Source organism: Lithobates pipiens, unplaced genomic scaffold, assembly GCF_037356315.1.
Source record: "Lithobates pipiens isolate NorthernLeopardFrog02 unplaced genomic scaffold, aLitPip1_a1.2 Scaffold_1, whole genome shotgun sequence".
NCBI lineage: Eukaryota > Metazoa > Chordata > Amphibia > Anura > Ranidae > Lithobates > Lithobates pipiens.
The window spans coordinates 17,549,590-17,569,246 of NW_027507685.1; the positions used below are offsets into that span (position 1 = coordinate 17,549,590).

General features: G+C 43.2%; 1 protein-coding gene across 1 annotated transcript in view; it reads left to right on the plus strand.

Annotated features, from left to right (window-relative positions):
- The window catches only part of PAK3 (p21 (RAC1) activated kinase 3), a 310,761-nt gene that overhangs the window by 59,042 nt on the left and 232,062 nt on the right, over window positions 1-19,657 (plus strand). Inside the window, exon 2 of the mRNA XM_077480375.1 lies at window positions 3,195-3,384. The gene's annotated coding sequence lies outside the window, so the exon portion shown is untranslated. The remainder of the gene's footprint in view (window positions 1-3,194; window positions 3,385-19,657) is intronic.

Sequence of the window (19,657 nt, forward strand, 5' to 3'; positions counted from 1 at the left end):
CTGATCCACGATACCGTGGTCAGTTTACGTGCCTCTGTCTTCCCACTTTGTTCAGAGTGTCTCTCTCTCCCCCTCTCTCGCTGCCTGTCAGTTCCTAGTGTGTGTGTGTGTGTGTGTGTGTGTGTGTGTGTGTGTGTGTGTGTGTGTGTGTGTGTGTGTGTGACGATCTCCTCCTCTCCACTCCGGCCACTATTCTGTGTGTCTGTAAAGTGAGTGAGCACAATTACTGGCAGCCTCTCTGTTATAACTCTTAAAATTATGATGCTAACGTGACCTCCCGGCTGAGGCTCAGAGGGGAATCTCAGCCCCTCCCACTGTAGTCCTTAGAGAGCAGCGGGAGGTCACGTGACCATACAGCAACACTGTGAAATAAGGTATTTACCTTCATAATTGGAGGGAAAAAAAAGCATGCGCACACACTATAATGTATAGCTTGTTATAACAGAGGGGATGCCAGTAATTGTCCTCACTGACTTTACAACCACTTTAATATACGCTTTGCAATAGATGTGCATCTGGAATGAGAGAAGAATCTTCTGAAAGTTGACGTGCTTCATATGAGTATTTCCGCTAGTGTAAATTGGTAATGGTCACCAAAAGGGGAGGATGTAAAGCAAATTCCTCATCTGGTGCAGAAGGTGGACCTTTGTGCTACCATGTTTTATGTCATCTAGGCACTAAGTTCCCAGGATTGAAGAGCAGGAAATTGTACTTTCCCAACTCTACCATGGCCTTGGTCTTTCACAGTTCCCAAATGCAGTTATTGGGGCACTGGGCAGATGGGGCATTTGAAAATGGCATTCTGCATTTTAAATGCATTATATCACTCCATTAGTGTTTGGGGATTTTTTTTCCCAGCCTTCTGAATCGTCAGCATTTGACACTTCTGATAGTGTTGGCTGCTACGCTGAGGTTCCGTCCTCTGACACCTACCCCAATATAGAACAAAGCAGTGATATAGAGGCCGGAGAAAGTAATGACAGCATGTGACAGGGAATATAGACACATGGCAGTTCTAAAAATGATTAATGCTGAAGAATGACAGAGGCTGCCACAGTAAAGCAGAATCATTTGCAGGGAAATGTTTTAGCCAAACTTTTAGGGTAAATACAAAAAAAATGACAATTGTTTCTTCACAGTGACTCCAAAGTCCCAGTTGTCACTGAGACAAATGTCCACAATGGAAGGTTTCCCATTTTATTTTTCTTCTGAGGACAGTTTAAGATTTCATATCTCCCTTACTTTCTGTCTAAGGCTGCATTCATACCGGAGCATTTTCGGCTATTAAAACGCCCGAAAAACACCCAACAAGCAAAATCCATTCATTTCAATGGCACGTCTGACCGTTTGGTCACCTAAAGTAAAATGCCTGAAAAACTCCCCGAAAAAGAACATGAGCTTCTTTGGGGCAGATTACAGGCGTTTTTCTGCTTTTTACATTTTTGACCTGTGCAAAATCGCAGCCAAAACGTGTGAAAAAACATGGTAAAAACGCGCAACTTTGAAACGCTTACCCTGGGTTCAAACTAGTGCAATGCGGGAAGCAGCGCGATTCCGGTGCCGGTTACCGCATCGCTCCTCTCCCGCAGGCAGTTCACACGGCCTTCTGCGAACCGCTGCGGGTGTCATTAACAAAGTTAATGACACCTCCAGTTTAGATCACAGATCGTAGTGCGAACTGTGAACTTGAACAGGATTTCCTGTGCGGGGGGGAAAAACAAGTCCCTGCACTATTTTTGGTGCAAATCCAATGCAAGTTCAGCCATACAAAAGTATGTCTGAACTTGCATTGCTCAGACATCGCATGTGATCGGCACCTGCGGGGTGCGGGTGCGAATCACATGCAATCTCTGAGATTGTGCTAGTGTGAACCCAGGCTCAGGGGTGAATGCAGCTTTAGATCACCCTATATATACAGTGCCCTTAGTACTTTGGATAGCACAGAAAATACTGCTTATTGACATTAATATATACAGGAAAAAAAAAGTACAGTAAAAGAAAGGCATATGTCTATTATTCCAGCTATTGCCATTTCCAAGAGCTAAAGACCTTCCTTTCTTCAAATGTAACAGCTGGTAATGATCTTCAGAAAGTCTTTCTTATGTCTTATTAATTTTATATTTTCATCTATATAGTGTAACAATAAATATATGGAGCATGCCATTCACAATTTATGATGGCTACTTTTGTTTTGCATATATATATATATATATATATATATATATATATATATATATATATATATATATATATATATATATATATATATATATATATATATATATATATATATATATATATATATATATATATATATATATATATATATAAATGGTGGATTTCTGTTTTCTGTTCTGCACTAGAATAACAACTGGAATGTGATTGACTACATTAGACAACACAGGCATTTTATTTCTTTCAGTCTAATAAGATATAGTATAAAGTAAGGTTTATGGCTGGGTTCGCACTATTGCGAATTGGATGCGGGTTTCCCACGCATCCATTTCGCATGACAGGAGAGTGTGACCAGCTTTCCAGAGTCCTGTGTGGCTTTTGCTTACATATCAGGTCCAAATTCGGACCTGAAACGATGAACAGGGACGCGCTGGGCCCCGAGGCTGCACATAGTGTGAACCCAGCCTTACAGTAGATGTAAAGTCTCATGGTTTTTCACCCTAATGCATTCTATGCATTAAGGTGAAAAACCTTCTCTGCTGCATCAGTCCCCCAGAGCCCTCCTTTTTTCTTACCTGAACTCGATCGTTCCAGCAATGAGCATGAGCTCAGCAGCTCCAGCTGCAGTCTTGGTCTTCAATGGACAGATTGATAGCAGCAGGAGCCATTAGCTACCGCTGCTGTCGGTCAAATCCAGTGACACGGGAGCTGGGGGCAGGGGCAGAGTCGTCCTGTCTGTGTCAACGGACACAACAGCAGGACTTGGGAGCGCACCTGTATGAGTGCCCCATGGAAAGCGGCTCTTCATGGGGGCACCGGATGAGGAGGAGCCACCGGGGGACCCCAGAAAAGGAGGATCGCCCACTCTGTGCAAAACCCTTGCACAGAGCAGGTAAGCATGACATGTTTGTTATTGAAAAAAAAAAAAAAACCTGAACCTTTACAATCACTTTAAAGCTAGTTTAGTCTAGGGGACATGTAATAAACAGGATTACTTACCATATTCCTCACTTTCGCAGGCTTCCTACCTACCGGACAAGCAGTCCCCTGAAGGTGCTCCTCTTCACAGGTCGTGTGGCCGACTGACATCATCACTTATAATGCATATCTAGTGGACTCACATTGTACGTCAGGACACTAAGTGCACATCTACACTCCAGTTCTTGAGCAGGAGGAGAGGAGCTGGCAGCCAGGGGGGCGAGGAATAAGGTATGTTTTTCTGTTATATCACCCTAGACTAAATGAGAAACGCACAGAGCGGATGTGGCGCTGCTAGCGCAAATTGTGCTAAAATATATTGCGGTAGGAAAAAATATAGATAACAATGTGACAAAGTGCTAAGTGCATGCAATAAATATTCAAATTATCGATCCTAATGTATAAACAATCCTAATTAACCGATTCCCGACCAGCTCACGCAGATATACTGTGGCACAATGGCTCTCCTGTGCTAAACCCCATACGGGGACAGCTTTTCCTTTAGAAGTCGCCAGAAGGCGCGGGCGCGTTTGCCGCCGACCACGCGCGATCGCATGCATGAGAGCCAGCACAGGGATTTGTAAACGCACAAATCCCTGTTCTGTCTCCTCCCCCAGTCAATCTTATCCCCATACAGTTAGAACATACTGAGGGAACACACATTTAAGCCCTTGATTGCCCCCTAGTGTTAACCCCTTCCCTACCAGTGAAATGTACATAGTAATCAGTGCATATTTATAGAACTAATCGCTGTATAAATGTCAATGGTCCCAAAAAGGTGTCAAAATGTGTCTGATCTGTGTGTCGCAATGTCACAGTATCGTAAAAAAATCACAGATTCCCACCATTGCTAGTAAAACAAATTAAATAAATAATTATTTTGTTTTTTGTTTTTCAAAATTGATGCTTTTGCATGACAGCGCAATTGTTAAATCGACGCTGTGCCAAATTGTAAAGAGTGCTCTGGTCAGGAAGGGGGTAAAATCTTCTGGGGATGAAGTGGTTAAATTGATGCAATCTGTAACAGTTATATGCACTTGCATGAATACTGAAACAGGATTGAAACGGTATGTGACACAGTAGCTCCCGTTTACCCGTGTTTACCCTCAGAATCGGCCAACTTCCGATGACGACTTTGTGGCGAAACACGTAAGGCAGAGCTACAGCGTCATTGCATCACATCCGGTTTCGGTACCTGGAGCGCAATGCGTCCCGGACTTCCTTGTTTAACCAGAAAATGCTTGAATATATTCGTATTCATGTGAGTGCACTGTATGTTTTGCGCAATAAAGCATTTGTTATACGGAGTTATGCTATGGAAGCAATTAGTTGTCATTGCATGAGATAGCTGGGGCAGAGAATATTAACCACTTCAATACCGGGAACTTAAACACCTTCCTGCCCAGACCAATTTTGAGCTTTCAGCGCTGTCGCACTTTGAATGACAATTGCTCGGTCGTGCTACATTGTACCCAAATGAAATTTTTATCACTTTTTTCCCACAAATAGAGCTTTCTTTTGGTGGTATTTGATCACCTCTACGGTTTTTATTTTTTGCGCTACAAATAAAAAAAATACCAAAAATTTTGAAAAAAAATGTTTTTTTTTTGTTTCAGTTTCAAAACTTTGTAAATAAGTACGTTTTCTCCTTCACTGATGGGGCTACACTGATGGGCACGGATGGGCGACACGGATGGGCGACACGGATGGGCATTGATAGGTGGCACAAATTGGCACTGATAGCTGGCACGGATGGGCGGCACAGATGGGCACGGATGGGCACTGATAGGTGGCACGGATGGGCACTCATAGGGGGCACAGGTGGGCACTCATAGGGGGCACAGGTGGGCACTCATAGGCAGCATTGTATTATGTTATACTGTACTAATGGATGCCAATCAGTGCCAAACAATAATGCATGCCAATCAGTGATGCCCATTGTGGGCAGTTATTGGCATCCATTGTGGGCACTGATTGGCATCCATTGTGGGCACTGACTGGCATCCCTGGTGGTCTAGGGAGGATTACCTTTTGCTGGGCATCCCTGGTGGGCTGGTGGCGTCCCTGGCGGTCCAGTGTGGGCATCCTCGGTGGGGGGGGGGGGGGGGCTGTGCTGATAATCGATCAGCACAGACCCCCCCTGTCAGAGGAGCAGCCGATCGGCTCTCCTCTATTCACGTCTGACAGACGCGAGTGAGGAAAAGCCGATCACCGGCTCTTCCTATTTACACTGTGATCAGCCATGATTGGACACGGCTGATCACGTGGTAAAGCGTCTCTGTCGGAGACTCTTTACCGAGATCGTAGTTGCAGGGTGTCAGACTGACACCCCGCAACAATGATCGCCACGATGCGCGCCCCCGGGGCGCGCAGCGGCTCGAAATCCTGATCACGTCATATGACGTCCGATCAGGATTATGCAACCACTTTGCCACCGTCAATTGTCTATAGGGCGGGCGGCAAGTGGTTAAGAAGACCTCTGTCTGGATAAGGACTCACTAAGACCCCTTTCACACCGAGGGCATTTTTCAGGCGCTATAGCATTAGAAATGGCGCCTGTAATCCACCCTTAAACAGTTGCACCATTGTCTCCAGTGTGAAAGCCTGAGGGCTTTCACACTGGAGCGGTGAACTGGCAGGAAGTCGGGGAAAAGTCCTGCCAGCAGATTCTTTGGAGCGGTGAAGTAGCGGTGTGTTTACCGCTCCTTCACCGCTGCTCCCCATTGAAATCAATGGGACAGCGCTGCAATACCACTGGCAAAACGCCGCTTCGCGGGTGGTTTTAACCCTTTCTTGGCCGCTAGTGGGGGTAAAAGCGCCCTGCTAGCGGCCGAAATGCGCTGCAAATCCGACGGTAAAGCTCTGCTAAAAAAGCGGCGTTTTACCGCCGACGCTATGGGCGGCTTGGTGTGAAAGCTGTCTTAGAGTCAGTGGTCCTGTGAATGCTGGCTACCCCCTAGTGGGGAGTTTGATCTGGTGGGTGCAGCAAGATAAGGGGGCACGAGTGTGACACGGATACACCGCTCAATGCACTTCGGGAGTACTGCTGCATTCTATATTACCTTTTGATTTTGCATGAACTTGGTTTAACACTTCTCACTTTATATTGGATGGATGGGACACAGGATCCCCAATGGACTTATTTCACAGAATAATTTTTGTTGTAGCATTTTAATATCAGTAATTCTGGCACGTTAGCACTTTGCTTGATATAACTGTTACAGATTGAATAAATTTAATTAGGAGTGTTTATACATTAGGATTGATAATTAATTTGAATATCTATTGCATGCACTTGGCACTTTGTCACATTATTATCTATATTTTTTTTCATACCGTGATATATTTAAGCACAATTTGCACTCGCAGCGCCACATCCACTCTACCTATTTCTTTTCTACTATGCAAAATACAAGTCTGCTTTCATGTTGGCTTTAGCTGCACAGGATTTATGCAGCGCACACATTTGTGTTGGTAAAAGACTTCTCTGTTCTTGACTAAACATTGCCAACCTAATGTAATGCATAGCACAATGTGTGTCTGTTTTCCTCCCAAGATAACTGATTGACATCATCAGATAATGCAGCTCCCTTTTATTACAATGACAGCTTTACTAAGGCCCTTACATCAATGTACTCTTAATTCCTAGCTCCACTCTACTTCTGGCAAAGGTAAAGAGACAGTGGGGCTAATTTAATAAAGGCATATAGACTGTGAACTTTGAAAGTGCAGTTGCACGCTGAAAGAGCATTTACCTCAGAGCTTAGTAAAGTGGGGAAGCTCTGCTGACTTCCATCATCCAATATTGTGCTTGAAAAATACTGTTTTTTTGTTTTTTCTTGCACGTGATTGGGTACTTTTAGCAAAGTGAAGCTTTCTCTCATTTACTAAGCACTGAAGCAAATGCCCTTGCAGAGTGCGACTGCACTTGCCAAGTACACAGTCTATTTGCCTTTAGTAAATCTACCCCTAATGTTTGTATTTTCTGTCATTGAAGCTTCCTTATGGAGGACTACATTACTATGTAATTTACCTACAAAATATGAGGATAAGACCTTGCATCCTTAACAGTTAGAAATGTAAATATATTTGACTTAGTTTTGCATGTGTTTTGCTTTCTGAACCTACCAAAGATTTGTCACAAAATCAGGTGAAGCTCTGCAAATAAACCAGCTTCCAGCGTTTTTTGTCAAAGCCTAATTGAACAAGCTGAAATTAGATTCTGCTTGGCTACCATGCACAGCTACACCAGATTTTGCTAAAAAACAAATAAAGATGTACAATGCATAGTGGTGCTAGGTAATTTATTGGTAAGTCAAGAATAAAGAATAAAGGGTAGTTCACCCAAAACCTATATATTAACATTAGCATTAACTGTTTAAAGCAATCATTAATTATTCTTGATGCCTTTAGGGAGAGCGTTTCCATGTTTTATTGCAATAGCCATTGTAATGGGGTCTCACTATTACTATTTATTGTTAATGTTATATTGTTATGTTAACCCAATGATTCTCAACCAGGGTTCCGTGGAACCCCAGGGTTTCTCCAGAGTTTTCTAGGGGTTCCTTCAGCATTGGGCAATTTCTGCCTCTCAGATAAGTTCCCACTGACACCATTGATCTTTTTAGCTATCTGTAAGGAGGTAATTCTTCCCAATGACCACAAGTGTAAGGACCATTCTTCCCAATGACCATCACACTAATGTATCATGAGTTGTAGATTTTTTTAAATTTTTAGCAGGGGTTCCCTGAGGCCAGAGAACTATTTCAAGGGTTCCTCTGTGTTGAAAAGGTTGAGAAAGGCTGTGTTATCCACTTTCTTACTGGGCACTTATACCCCCTTCCTGCCCAGGCCAATTTGTCACACTTTGAATGGCAATTTCGCGGTCATGCAACACTGTACCCATATGAAATTGTGATAATTTTTTTCACACAAATAGAGCTTTCTTTTGGCGGTATTTAATTACCACTGGGTTTTTTGTTTTTACTTTATTTATATTTATTTTTTGCTAAAAAAATAAATAAATAATACAGAAAATGTTTAAACAATACCAAAATTTTTTTTTTCATATTTTGTTATAAAATTTTGCAAACAGGTAGTTTTTCAACTTCAGTGATGGGGAATGGTGGGCATTGATCAGAAGACACTTATGAGGTTGCACTGATGGGTGCCACTGGTATGTGGCACTTGGGGGGGCACTAATTAGCAGCACTGGGCACTAAGGGATCCGATGTCCCTCTAACAGAAGCCAGTTAACGATTTTATTCTTTTCTTCATGATAGTGGCGCCACTGATGGGCACTGGTAGGCGGCACTGATGGGCACTGGTAGGCGGCACTGATGGGCACTGGTAGGCGGCACTGATAGGCAGCACTCATGAGTGACATTGAAGAGGCATTGATTGGCAGCACTGATTAGCAGTACTGATGGGCACTGATAGATGGCTCTGGTGGGCACTGATTAACAGCACTGGAGGGCAAGGGGACCGATATCCCTCTAACAGAACTCGATTTTACAGCTTTCTTCTTCACGCTGACAGCATGAGGGGAAATAAGCAGATGAAGGGCTTCTGTTTACTTCCTTGATCAGCTGTCATTGGTTGACAGCTGATTATGTGGTAATGGCCCCTGTGATTGGCCCTTTACCTCAATCAGTGATCAGCTGAGTACCAAGAACTCAGCAATCCTGGGGTGCGAGAGCGTCTTTCAGCTATAGAGTGGGCGCAAAGTGGTTAATATGTTTTAGATTGATGAAGGTTTTTTTATACAGAAAAGTAAGAGGTAATTCAGTGGCTGTAGAAACACGAGGAAACCTTGAGTTTTGAGATTTTGCTGCTGGTATCCTCAAAGTATATGAAAATCCAGTGGGTGCTCAGCCCGCCGTTATTTACTGTCAGAAGATGACAGGACACCGGGACATCGTCTCTTGCTACATCTGCTACTCCTGCTTACTGTTTGATGCTGAACTCTCACAATATTTATATTCAGGCAGTATGAGCAATGACACTTTTAGGCAGAGTTGGTTTTTATTTCTACAGGAAAAGTCAGCTGGTACACATAACACCTTAGGAGTTGTTACACATTGGGGTTGATTTACTAAAGGCAAGTACATGGGTACCAACCTTTTACATAGATTGGACTTGTGTCTTTTTTCAACCTCACCTACTACCCTGTTTCCCCCGAAAATAAGACCTAGCATGATTGTCGGTGATGGCTGCAATATAAGTCCTACCCCCCAAATAAGCCCTAGTTAAAGTCCTTATAGTTCTTATTTTCAAGGTAGGGCTTATTTTCGGGGAAACTGGGTATGTAACTATGTAAATAGTCTGTGCATCGCAAGTGCAGTTGCTCTAGATCTGAGGGGACCACGGAAGGCAAATAAAAACTGCATTTTTGCTTGCACATGATTGGATAAAATAAATAGAGCTCAGATCTAGAGCAACTGCATTTTTAGTGCACTTGGAGTGCACAGTATATTTGCCTTTAGTAAATCAACCTCAATATATATTCGTTTTTTCGGCATCATTCTGGTGCATTGTTATTTGTTGTTAAAGTTGAAGATTGCAGAATCTCAGATTAGAGCGGTGAGGCAGTTTACACTTTTCTTTTACCATATAGCAAGTTTACACTTTTATAAGTACAATTTTTATTTTGTTTACTACTGTGTCCTTGTGAACAATTACTAACTAGTATCAATTTAAATTTTTTAAAATGTCATATTAAAAGACCTTAGTATTGGCCACCATATATATTGTGTTCTTTCAGTATATCGGCAATAAAGATGTTTGCTGGGAAGGAAAATAAGTTGCAAGGCGGGACAGATTCAAGGACCCACATAACAAATGGGCTAGTGAAACTTTTTAACCACTTCTCCTTAGGTGGACGTCATATGACATCCTGGAGTTTAAGTGGTTAAATCTGGATGATGGGTGCAGCCGCAGGAATCATTCAGATATTTCTTTTTCTGCCAGCGATTTCCTACAATATAAAAACAATTCTAGCGGTTGTTCAGCTGCTTGATTGCTTTTACAGGCAGTGGGAGGGGATGTCCGCCCCCTCCTGTCACCCTCCAATGCTTCTACCGCCTCGCTTGTGCAATTGGCGTGCTGGAGGATGAATCGACCGGCCAATTACCATAGAGAATACCACGGGCCAGGTGGTCCCCAGCAGTCTCTATTACTTTTGGAGGCTAGGCGTGACATTACATCCGGCCTCGTCAGATATAACACTGCCGTTGCCTCGGCTGGGAAGCAGAGATAGTTGTGTGTGTTTTTTTTTTTTTTTTTCTTTATTTATTTATTTATTTATTTTTTTTTCAGGCTTCCTAGAATAGAGAAGAGATGTGTGGACTCTCGCTGTAAAGAGGACCTGTCATGCTCTATTCCTATTACAAGGGATGTTTACTTTCCTTTTTGTAGGAATAAAACTGATCAAAAAAAAAGTTTAAAGGGAAAGTGTAAAAAAAAAAAAAAATAAAAAAAATAAAAAAAAAAGTTAAACAATAAAATATATTCTTAAAGCACCCACATCCCTGCGTGCTTGCACGCAGAAGCAAACACATGTGCACATATGTAAATGGAGTTCAAACCACACATGTGACAAATGTTAGCGCGAGTGCAATAATTCTAGCCCTAGACCTCGCCTGTAAATGTAACATTTTTAAAGCGTCACCTGTGGAGATTTTCAAGTACCGAAGTTTGACGCCATTCCACGAGTGTGCGCAATTTTAAAGCGTGACATGTTGGGTATGTATTTACTTGGGTAACATCATCTTTTATGTTGTACAAAAAAATTGGGCTAATTTTAAGTTTTTCTTTTTTAAACAGTTTTTTTTTTTTTTAAACGCGTTTGAAAAGTTGCGCAAATACCATGTGACATAAGTGGTAACAACCACCAATTTATTCTCTAGGGTCTCTGCTAAAAAAAACATATAATGTTTGGGAGTTCTGAGTAATTTTCTAGCAAACAAATTATGATTTTTACATGTAGGAGAGGAGTGCCAGAATAGGCCTGGTATGGAAGTGGTTAAATAAAATTTCTAGTAATATATTGTGAGGAAAAGTTGGTGAACGTACACCCAAAATTTTTTGCATTAATGTGATCTAGTCTTTATCGCCTTTGACAAACAGCTTTTTGCACTGTCCCATCTTTATTAAACATATGGTTTAATTAGTGTTTCCCAAACATTGTCATTACATCTCACCAACATTTCATGTTTTGTTGACTTTAAAAAACGCTAATGACTTTGGCATATACAGTATAAGGCAACCTGGAAAAATTTGACTAACGTGAATTGACAGGTTTGGGGAGCAATGGTTGTGGCGGCAAGGTCGGGTAAAGTAGAACTAAGGTCAAAACTTTAGGAGGTTTATAACCAATGTTAGATTTTACCATCTGTGTTCCCATTGAGGAGACTTTCCTTCACTTACAGGCCCATAGACCAAACAGGACATCGGAGGAAATCCAACGTTTCACCAGAACTAGTATCCCCATTGGAAGATTTCCCTTCTATTCCTGTTCTTGTGTCAACCAAAATGTTGGGATTTTTCCTTCACTCTCTGTGATAATGATAAACAGGACAAATCGAGAGGGTGATTCTCCTTAAAGCGGTTCTGCACACATAATAATACATTTTCATGCGAGATTTCGGCTGCATTAGCCGCAATGTCTCCTGGGATTACTTGGACGAGATCCCAGGAGACAGTGCGGGGTTCAGCAGGAAGTGATGCTGATCCCCGCAAGAGACCGCCCATCGCCGCAGGGGAGGAAAATCAAATACTACAAATTACAAAAGGTAGATTAATAAAAAATAAAAAAAATGTGGCATTATCAAATGTACGGTCTAGAGGCAACAGAATGGGAAAATTTATTATGTGTGCAGAACCGCTTTAACAGGGTCACAGACAGCAATAAAAATCTCACACTTCCTTTCTACTCTATCCTCTATGGACCGCATCTGGAGTATGCGTCCCGGTTCTGGGCACCAGTCCTCAAGAAGGATGTGTTGGAACTGGAAAGAGTTCCAGAGAAGGACAACAAAGCTAATAAAGGGACTGGAGGATCTTGGCTATGTGGAAAAGCTACAAGCATTGAACTTATCCTCTCTGGAGAGGGTATATGATGGCGATATACAAATACCTCATTGGTGACCCTAGCATAGGGAAAAAACTTTTCAGTGAAAGGGACACATGGCCATTCTCAGAAATTGGAAGAGAAGCGGTTCAACCATAATCGGCATAGAGGGTTCTTTACTGTCAGAGTGGTAAGGATGTGGAATTTTCCTCCACAAGCAGTGGTATTAGCAGGGAGTGTCGATAGTTAAAATGCTCATCTAATAGTTTTTTTTAAACTATCACAACAACATACAGGGATATGCGATGTACTATTGACATAAACACGCACATACACACGCGCGCACACACACAGCACAGTTTGAACTGGATTGTCTGGTGTCTTTTTTTCAACCTTATTGACGATGTAACTATCCAAAACTAAAAAAAAATGTTGTGCCTTTATTTATACTTTAACCTCTGACAAATACTTTATGGAGGTGGTCATCAGTCTTATACGTTTATGGAGGTGGTCATCAGTCTTCTACGTTTATGGAGGTGGTCATCAGTCTTATGCAGTGATTAGAGGTTAGATATTCTCCCCTGTATGCAACATAGTTTAAATCCATGTATATTTTTGTATGTGGTGGTTCAGATCACACTACAACTTTCAGATTTTTTTTCTAAAATATAAATTTATTCTGCTTCAGACACACCCTTAGTCTTTTCCTGTGTTTTGTATCGCGTGTGTTGCATGATCTAAATGTTTTACATTGTAGCTTATAGACAGATGGCTTGGCATTCCATTGAAGGATTTCCTGACTTTTTAATTCATTGGTTCTTCAATGCAAGTCACTCAGGCCAGAGTAGCAAACCAGCCCACTCCATTATACTTCTTCCACTACGCTTCAAAGATTGTGGTTTTGGTGTTATAATTGAGCATTTGTTTTTCTCCAAATACTATCTACATCAGGGGTAGGCATTCTTTGAGAGATGGAGATCTACCTAAACAACACTGATGAAGTCAAAGATCACTGGTCAGTGTTGTCGCCCCCTCAAAAAAAAAGACAGTACACCAACCCTTCTTCCCCCTTTTTTTTTTTTTTTTTTCTTTTTATTAATATTTTTACTCAGAACAAAAGTAAGTATTACAAGGATATTGCAGGGTTTAGGAGTGCATTATGCAATGAATGCAGGGTTTACCAATGCATTACGCTCCAAATGTAGGGATCCGGAGTGGGCTGCACTCAGAATGCAGGGTTCAGTAGTGTATTATGCTTAGAATTCAGGGTTTGGGAGTGCATTGCGCTCAGAATGCAGGGTTTAGGAATGTGTTGCACTCAGAATGCAGGGTTCAGGAGTGCTTGCAGGGATTAGGAGTGTGTTGCGCTCAGAATGTAGGGATACGGGGGTGGGGGGTAATGCAAGGGGTAGTAGGGGACACTGCTATGTGGTTGACCCTACCCATAACGGTGTCCTCTGCCCCTTCACATCACCCCCCCACCACACATACACAGTGGTGTCTTCTGCCCCCCCTCCCCTTTTCCCTATAGCAGTGAACTTCCCCCGTCTTCCCTCCCCTCCCATAGCACAGTGTCCTACCTGTTTCCACAGTGAAGACCGGGAGGCATTACAGCTCTGGACAGAGGCCGGGAGCTGTCAGAGGGACTTTTCTTATTGGCAAGCTGGTGATTGGTTGCTTAGGACCACCCTGTGTGCTAGCAACCAATCACCAGCAGTTTAACATAAAAGGTTTGTTTTGCCAGCTCCTCCTCCCTCCCTCCCTCCCTCCATCCTGAGCTGTGCTTCCTCCCGGTCTCTGCTGTTCACTGATCATAGATCAGCAGGGGTAGGATGGAGGTGGGAGGGAGAGGGTGACCGGGACATAGATGGTGTGGCCGAGCCCTGGAGGAGGCTGGAGGCTGGGAGACAAGAACTGGGACATAGAAGGTGGGGGTCGGCGGTGCAGGAACCTGTTTGCAGTCTACATGTCACCTGCCTGCGGTCGACAGGAGGACCGCGATCAATGGGTTGCCGACTCCCAGTCTACATTTATGTAAAAAAAAATACCTTTTTTTCTTTTCTGTCCACAAAACATTGTTCCAACCTTGTTCTCCAAATGCAAAGTGTTTGCCTGCATGAAACGTACTGTATCGGTTACAGTGTGTTTTTCAAATTGGTGCATAAACCGCACAGGAACACAGAGCCTTCAAATTCAGAGGGAAAATACATAATTATCATCAAATAAATGTTTTAAATCCGCATACAAATGTATATTTAAACTTCAAATGTTTATTATTTTTGTGCAAACACATGGTGTGGGCTATCGAGGGGGGGGGGGGGGGAGAGTTCTGCCAATCACAGCCTGTTTCACCCCCTCCTAGCCTATGTTAGTTTTTGTATATTCTTAGAATTACTGGAAGGTGATGCCTCTATCAATCAACGTGTAATATACCCCCCACCATCATAGTGTAGAGGGAAAGGAAAACCATTAAATTGTCTGTTTTTATTTATTTTTACACTTTTATTGGTGAAGTGAATGAGTAGGGGGTACAAGGTAGATTGTCAGCCCCCTTCCCACAGACTCCTACAACCATCGGCAAGGGTTGTGGGGAAGAGGCCCTTGTCGCCTTCAACAAAGCGCCCCCCCCCCCCCCCCCACTCGTGTTGATGGCATGTGGCCTGGTATGGGTCAGGAGGAGGGTGACACTCGCTCATCCCCCCCCCCCCTTTCATTCATGGCCAGATAAGGGTCGGGTCTGGATTTTGGGGGGCCACACTTCCTTTTATTTATTTTTTTTATTTTTTTTTTACATTTTGGAATGGGGCTCCCCTTAAAATCCATACCAGACCCGAAGGGCCTAGCATGGATTGATAAATTTGTACTAAATTCGCACTGCCCCTGCATGGCAGATATGTGAACTGGCTACATAGAAAGCTGCTTTGGTTTACGTGTCATCCGAATTATATATGGTCCAAAACACATCTAATTTGCACATATGTGAACCAAGCCTTATACTGCTAGCTCAGGGCCCGAGATAAAGTGGATACGAAGTTTAAGGGTAAAAGAGTGGCAGGAGTGCCTTGCTGGTCTGCTGAATGCTGGTATATGTGAATGGAAGCCACTGGTCGGGCCTGAGATGTTTGAGCTCCCCTTGGAGGATGACACACAGGAGACCTATCATTAGAGCAGGAGATGGCAATGGCTGAGTACAAGACCAGCAGACTTGTGAGCAGGCAGATGTGTAGTAATTGGAGCTGCAAGCTCGTAAACAGAAGAGATGCAAGAGCTCAAGTCTAGTTTGAGGACAGATCAAGTGCAGAATCGGTAGCAGGTGCTAGCTTGGGTTCCAAGCAGGGGTTGGTATCGGACAAGGAGATCTAGAGCAAGAAGAAATCTGGTCATGGTGCAAGGTGAGTTTGGTACAGGCAGATAACAAGAGCAGGTCAGGACAGGTCCAAACCAGGAAGTCAATCGGGCAATACTGGACACAGTTTAACGGGTGCTGCTGGAGGCAAGTCAGCACTGGCACTGTGCAGCTATCCAGTTTAAATAGTTTGGTTGTTGACAAAAATTGTAGAACGTGTTAGTTCATGCTTCTGAACATTTTCTTGTACCCGGTTACACACAAGCCAACCTGCTGGGTAGGTAATAAAAGACCCCGAACGGTCATCTTCTTTCTCTTCTTGCTGGGACGTGTGGTCTGCCCACAGGGGTCTGTGGGTGTGCGTCTGAAGAGCATTGCGGCCTGCTCGGTGCGGAGCAACATTTGAAGTCACCGGAGACATTCTACACTACAGCCTGCTGGAGTAGCAGTGTGGTCGGATCGGGGAGGATTCAGAGACATCTCACGAAGCCAGACGGAGGTCCTGGTCACTGTGCGGAGTGGTGCAGCGTATATTGATTAATTTGGGCAAAAGTTATAGTGTCAACAAACTGCGGGATATATCGATGGAGTTTTTTTTTTTTTTTTTTTTTTTTTTGCTTAGCAGTAACACAGGATTAATGCCTTCTCTACTGACAGAAAGGTGATCTGCCTCGTTTCCATAGGCAGATCGCCATTCTGGCTCTCTCCTTAAAGCGGGATTCCACCCTAAAGTGGAACCTCCGCTGATCGGATCCCTCCCCCCCTCCGGTGTCACAATTGACACCTTTCAGGGGGGAGGGGGGTGGAGATACCTGTCAAAGACAGGTATTTTCACCCACTTCCGGGCATAGACTCCCGTGGGAGTCTACGCCATTTCCTGGCCTGCCGCGCTGTCTGCTGGGACACACATGGGTCCCAGTGACAGCGCGGAGATTTCCTATTGCGCGGCGCGGCTCGCGCATGCACAGTAGGGAACCGGGAAGTGAAGCCGATTCGCTTCACTTCCTGATTCCCTCACCTAGAATGGTGGCGACAGCAGCCGAGGGCCGAGCGATCGATCGGCCTCGGCTGCCAGCATCGCTGGAACCCGGGACAGGTGAGTGTCCATTTATTAAAAGTCAGCAGCTGTAGTATTTATAGCTGCTGGCTTTTAATATTTTTTTTTTTTTTGGTGGAATCCCTCTTTAATGATCAGTGGATGTCTGCGGACATCGAGTCCCCAGTACCCGCAGAGCAGCTCCCGCTGTGTTTAATCATAGCGGGGGCGGGTCGCCCCAGAGCTGTAAGTGCATGATCACATTCTAGGTACATGATTCTGCGCAGCAGAGCCGCTTTGCCGCCGCATATGTAAGTTATACGGTCGGCAATCTGTTAAACCCACATTCTTTTTTTGCTGTCTGTGTGCCATTGGGGAGAATTACCCTCACTTCATATCTCAGGCACAACAGGTAGTAAGAAGAAATCTTATTGGAAAGGTATATTTCTTTCAAAAGAACAATTGTTGCTTATGGATGGAATTACTGTATCAGCTGGTTTATACAGTGAGGGAAAAAAATATTTGATTACCTGCTGATTTTTTGTACGTTTGCAAACTGACAGATAAATGGTCAGTCTATAATTTTAATGGCAGGTTTAATTTTATAGTGAGAGGCAGAATAACAACAAAAATATCCAGAAAAACGCATTTCAAAAAGTTATAAATTGATTTGCATTTTAATGAGTATTTGACCCCCTTTTTGCAAAACATGACTTGGTACTTTGTGGCAAACCCTTGTTGGTAATCAGAGATCAGACGTTTCTTGTAGTTGGCCACCAGGTTTGCACACACCTCAGGAGGGATTTTGTCCCACTCCTCTTTGCAGATACTCTCCAGGTCATTAAGGTTTTGAGGCTGACATTTGGTAACTCGAACTTTCAGCTCCCTCCACATATTTTCTTTGGGATTAAAGTCTGGAGACTGGCTAGGCCACTCCAGGACCTTTAATGTGCTTCTTCTTGAGCCACTCCTATTTTGCCTTGGCTGTGTGTTTTGGGTCATGGTCGTGCTTGAATACCCATCCACAACCATTTTCAATGCACTGGTTGAGGGAAGGAGGTTCTCACCCAAGATTTGATGGTACATGGCCCCAACCATTGTCCCTTTAATGCAGTGAAGTCGTTCTGTCCCCTTGGAAGAAAAACAACCCCAAAGCATAATGTTTCGACCTCCACGTTTGATGGTGAGGATGATGATCTTGGGGGTCATAGGCAGTATTCCTCCACCTCCAAACACGTGGGGTTGATGCAAAAGAGAGAAATAAAACGTTTTTTTTTCAAAATTGTCAGTAATTTTTTTGTTTATACTGCAAATAAAAACCGCAGAGGTGATCAAATACCACCAAAAGAAAGCTCTATTTGTGGGTAAAAAAGGATGTCAATTTTATTTGGGTCCAGCTTTGCAGGACTGCGCAATTCAGTCAGTTTACAGGGAAGTTGTTTTGCATCACAAAAATGGCCTGGTCATTAAGGGGGCAAATTCTTCCTGGGCTGAAGTGGTTAACATGCAAGTCAATGTATAACTTTTTTGAATGTTTTTTTCTGGATGTTTTTGTTGTTGTTCTGTCTCTCACTGTTAATATAAACCTACAATTAAAATTCTAGACTGATCATTTCTTTGTCAGTGGGCAATGGTACAAAATCAGCAGGGAATGGAATACTTTTTCCCCTCAGGCCGCGTACACACGCGGGGACTGTTCGCTCAACTTTGTCCGCTGAACAATGTTTCAGCGGACAGTCCGCTCGTGTGTGGGCTTTCAGCGGACAGTTTCAGCGAACAGTCTGCTGAACAAAGTTTTTCGGAATTTCCGAAAAACTGTCCGCTGAAACTTTGTTTCAGCGAACAGTCCCCTCGTGTGTAGGCTTGTTCGTCAAACTAAGTTCCGCGCATGCTCAGAAAGGATTTACACGCCGAAGGTTGCATTGCAGTGTATAGGACGTCGTTTTCTAGTCCCGTCGTACGTGCCGTTCACGTCATCGCGCACGGTTTCAGCGGACTGTTCGTTCATCGTGTGTGGGCAAGTCCGTCCATGCTAAGTTTGAGCGGACTGTCCGCTGAAACTGTTTGACAAACAAAGTTGAGCGAACAGTCCCCGCGTGTGTACGCGGCCTCACTGAATGGCAGGATATTGGGATCTCTGAGTTGTGTAGTTTAGAAATACAAGATATTTTGTTAGACTCAGTAGTTGCAAGATCATGAAAAAAAATCCCAGTTCTGAGCTTGCAGCTATTAAATGTATAACAATCTGTATAATATGAATGCAAGCCGGGGAAGGGTCAAGGGCCAAAGGCTTAGTTTTCACTGAGGATAAGCATCTGTACTGGGATTCATTATTAGTCATAGCTATCCAGCTGACTCCTGATATATTACAGGCTGACTAAAGCCAAGGACTACTGACATTCCAATTCTAGAGAACCCCTTGTATTGTTATAGTTCTCAAGTTACCTAGGACCTGTGATCATGAGGGCAATACACTGGTGCTTTGTCTTTGGAATATTGTATTCTAAGCTGTGTGCTGTGGAAGTCATCTGTTTAAGTCTGTTGGTGTTGGCAGTAATGACATGGAAAATGACAGCTGCTATGAACTTGCTTGGGTTTTCTGCAGGGCATTCAACCAGATCGGACAGAAATAGCTGGGCTATTCTATCTACACCATCTTTTAGGACTTAATGGAAAACATGCCTGCCATCACTGAAGTCTTCTTCAGAAAAATGCTGTCATGTTGGTTCTCTGGCTACAGTACTTGAAGTCATTGACCTTGGACAAGTATAGAGTTAAAGAAGTTTATGTATTCTCTTGCTTAGGGCATTTTTTTATTTCAGGGTCTGAAGTATTCAAATCTGATAAAGTCAGACCATTACAATTTTTAGAATCAGACCAGCAAAGGCGACCCATATATTCCTAGAGCCTTTAAAAGGCTAGTCTGTTTTTAAGATTATATGTCAATTTTGGTTATTGCTGGACAGCTCAGTCATCTGCTCATTATTATTGATTTATCTTACTAGTATTGTGGATAGGGGATATTACTGCGCTTACTCAATTAGTGAAGAAA